Here is a 3858-nt window from a genome sequence, read left to right as displayed (position 1 = left end):
GTGGTTTTGAACTGCTTACCTTTTGGATAGCGGCCCAACCTGTAACCATTACACCACCAGGGCTCCTTCAAATGGGTGGTAATGAGGATCAAATTACATTAAGAGTGTGATGCAAGTTTTATTTTAGCATGTCGCAAACTTGCAACGCACTGAACATGAAGCAGTCACTGACAAGATGACCAACATTTGGCGATTATTTTTTAAGACATGCCTAGATTTATTTACTTATTATTTTAGTGGACACTAGAGCTAAAACATTTGGAGACTACTAAGTTCAAACCCACCAACCACTTTCCAATAGAAAGACAAGGCTGTCTACTCCGGTAAAAATGTACAAAGCTATAGAAACTCTTCATAGGGTCGCTAAGGTGCCTGTGTGGGCTATAAGTTGGTCTGCCAATCGCAAGGTCAACAGTTTGAAACCACCAGCTGCTCCAAGGGAGCATGATGGAACTGTCTACTCTTTCAAAGACTTACAATCTCATGGAACCCCACAGGGGCAGTTTGACGGTCCTGTAGGCTCACTAGGAGTCTGAATCCGGGCGATGGCAGCGAGTCAAGGGGCTCTTGTGGAAATATTGGAGGTCAGTTATGTATTGCACTGCTAACCTGAAGGTTAGCAGTTCAAATTCACTGGCTGGGCGACGGAGCTGGTTGAGGCTATCTGTTGCAGTAACGACGGACAGCCCTAGGGGTCGCTATGATGTGGACTCCACTGATAGCAGTGGGTTTGCTTTGCGGGATAGACATCTCCAGCGGCCCATCTCTCCCCTTGGGCAGACATAAAGATGGTTCCTGCTCTCACAGGGAATCCACATTCCAGGCACGCCTAACTCCAGGGGACCTGGTACCCAGAGACGCAAAGCCCTTAGGGATACACTTGCTCACTGCTTCTATGTAGCAAAATTCCACGCGGTTCCTCCTCCTTTCTTGTACTGTCAGAAAACATCTCTAATATACCAATGGAATTCCTGGAGACCCTCCAGGATCTCTCCGGGAGATCTCTGTGTGGCAGTTGGCTTCCGAAAAGATGACAACCAACCCAAAGGTTAGGGGCTCAAACTCAAACCATTCCTGCCACCTGAGGGGAAGGTCGCTGCCGTCCAGTGGATTCCGACTCCGAGAGAGCCAATAGGGCAGAGTAGACCTGCCCTGTGGGGTTCCGAGGCTGTACGGGAGCAGAAAGCCTCATCTGGCTCATGCGAAGTGGCTGGTGGATTTGAACCTCCGACCTAGCGGCTAGCAGCCCTATGAGAGTGACCCAATACACCACCAAGGAGGGGAGGGTGGGGGCGCCCAGCTTGAGACCCAGTGAGATCTGAAGAAAGGTGAGATCTAGGTTCCGATCGCCCAGGAGATGACAGCGGGCCCAACAGAAAAACAAAACTCTGGTGCGGTTTGCAGGGCGTTTTCTTTTTACGCCCTCTTAAAAGCTGCAGAGGTAAGAAATACGCCATTTGCAAGGAGAAGTCTGGGAACAGAAATGCCAGGGCAAAATGCGTCAGCTCAGAGCCCAACGTCGGAATCTAACCCACGCAACGCGTTTGCGTCCGGGGATCCTCGCAGTGCATGCTGGGGCTTGTAGTCCCCTGCGTGGGACGTTCTGCGCGCGCTTCTCTCACCGCGGCCACTTCCTTTCTGACTGGCCGGCAGCCGCTCCGGAAGCAGAGGAAGCTTAAAAGTTTCAACGCTTCCTTTCCTCGCCTCTTAGTCCCGCCTATTGACAGGGTCTCTAGCCAATAGACGCGCTGACTGGAGCTTCTCGTGAGCTGATTGGCTTAGAGTTTTACAGTCGCCCAGACGAACTTGCCGGGGATTGGCCGAGCCCTCGGTTTTGAAAATCGTAGCTTTCGCCCGCGCTGCACGGCCCATTGCTTCTGCGGAGCTGCGAGTGTGAAGGCCCGGCGCCGTGCGAGTCTGGGCGGCCGCGGGCTGGGTGGGGAGTCCGCCGGACTCGGATCGCAGACCCACGTAGAAGACGCGGCACACACAGGTGAGTGCGCGCGGCCGGCCGCGGGGTGCCGGGGGTGCTGGGCGATTTGTGACTGCTCCCGCCGACTCCGGACCGGGGGCGTGACCCTCCCTCCCCACAAGCCACTGGCGACCCCGAGAACGTAGGGTCACCCCTTCCAAGTGTCGAGGTGACCTGCCTTGGTCCCAGATGACCTTTCCTTTCCCCCGAAACCCCAGGTTCCGAGAGAGTACCCGCTTCCCCTCCCCCCCACGCCGTGCCTGGCACCCCGTTTTTTACTTGGAAGGTCTTCTGTGAGTTTTTGTTGGCTTGGGCGCTGGAGCTCGAAACCGACCAAGTAATTTGATGGCTCCTTGGTCTCTGTGGTCTCTGTACAGCTAGCCCCTCTGACCCGGCCCCGTGGAGCTGAGCAGCTATTTAAACGGACCGTTTTTTTGGGGGCTGGGGGTAGGTGCTGTCCCTCGTCAGTCCCCTAGCCCTTTTGCTGTCAGCGATTCCGTTCCATCCAGCCCCTGTGGGCTTGGGCAGTGCCCCGAAAGCAGACCCAGAGTCCGACTTTGAAAGGCGGAAATCTCGGGGGTGGCACAGAGCGCAGTTCAAATCCAGCCAGCACCCCCAACTGGAGGGGTGACTTTGGTTTTAGCTACCCTTTGTCTCAGTTGCCTCATCTGTGCACGGGTGGCCGGGAGGTTGCAATGCAAGAAGAAACCAGGCATGGAGTAGGGACCCCTAAACGGGAGCAGTTTATCCTGCACCGTGCACCCGAGGTGTGGAGGAGGGTTGGGCTCCCAGCTTCCTGCAGGCACACCCTCAGGAAGCACAGATGGGCGCGGGGGCCTCGGATCTGGTGTATGGCGGAGAGAAATAAAGGGCAGCAGATCAGCCCCCTCCACTCGGTAGGATGTTGGTTCCCGACGTCGGAGTGTCAGACGAAGGAGATGAGGTTTTTTCTGCTCATTCCAGGATCCCTCTCCTTGGGTTGATGGAGCCCTCTGTCAGAGTCAGCACTGTTGTAACTTAGGGCGACCCTTTTTCAAAGGGGATGCTGAGATCTGCTCAACTTCCTCTGGTGCAGGAAGCCTCCAAACGTGAAACAAAACAAAGTTCCTCCCACAAGGTTACTTTCTGTAGCAGCTCTGTGGACCTTTGTTGTGATTTAAGCTCCCTTAAACAGTTCTCTCTGCTAACCTTGGTCTGAAGTCCTGCGCTTTGCTGTGCTCTGGCAGGCCCAGGGACTGGGGTGGGGTCTGAAGGCATGGCAGCAGAGAGAGCTGTGCCCATCACTGTGGCTGGCTGCCCAGCAGAAGGTCCTCTGTGATCCTTCCCATGTGACCCTGCTGGTTCCTGCAGCGCTAGCCTGGGAGCTGGGCTTTGGAGGGGATTGCATGTCCCGACCTGCTCAGAATGAACTGGTGTAGTGTACCTGCAGGAGCCCTGGTGGCATAGTGGTTATACGTTGGGCTGCTAGCGACAAGCCCGGCGGTTCAAAACCACCAGCCACTCCATGGGAGTAACACGGGGCTTTCTACTCCCATCAAGAGTTGAGAGCCTTGGAAATCCACAGCGGCAGTTCTACCCCATCCTAAAAGGTCTCTGTGAGGGGCATCGGCTTGATGGCTTGATGGAGTGTACTTGCGTGTCTGGTTGTGTGGGTGGTGGTGTACCTGTGCAAGGTGAACTTCTAGGTGCAGAGTTACTGAGCTCACCAAGTATTTCTTCTGTGTGTGAAGCTCTGATCTTTCAAGGGCTGAACTCCGGGCTGGGAAACGACTAGCGGGTGGAGACAGGCAGTAAGCAAACAGATCAACAACGCCACATCTCAGAAACGCAAAACTCACGGCCTTCGAGTCAATTCTGACTCATAGAGACCACACAGAGAACTGACT

The 3858-nt window shown here is 54.8% G+C and overlaps 1 protein-coding gene across 1 annotated transcript in view; it reads left to right on the top strand.

Annotated features, from left to right (window-relative positions):
• Nucleotides 1-1944: 1944 nt before the first annotated feature.
• The window catches only part of LOC101652040 (inner centromere protein), a gene marked incomplete at its 3' end in the record, with an annotated part of 32497 nt that continues 30583 nt past the window's right edge, over nt 1945-3858 (top strand). The window contains exon 1 of the mRNA XM_030887511.2: nt 1945-1993. The remainder of the gene's footprint in view (nt 1994-3858) is intronic.

The sequence above is a fragment of the Echinops telfairi genome, unplaced genomic scaffold (genome assembly GCF_000313985.2).
Source record: "Echinops telfairi isolate 266 unplaced genomic scaffold, ASM31398v2 ScPeMD7_7416;HRSCAF=8454, whole genome shotgun sequence".
Lineage (NCBI taxonomy): Eukaryota > Metazoa > Chordata > Mammalia > Afrosoricida > Tenrecidae > Echinops > Echinops telfairi.
The sequence above is the reverse complement of the archived record's forward strand: the minus strand, read 5'-3'. Positions and strand labels throughout refer to the sequence as shown.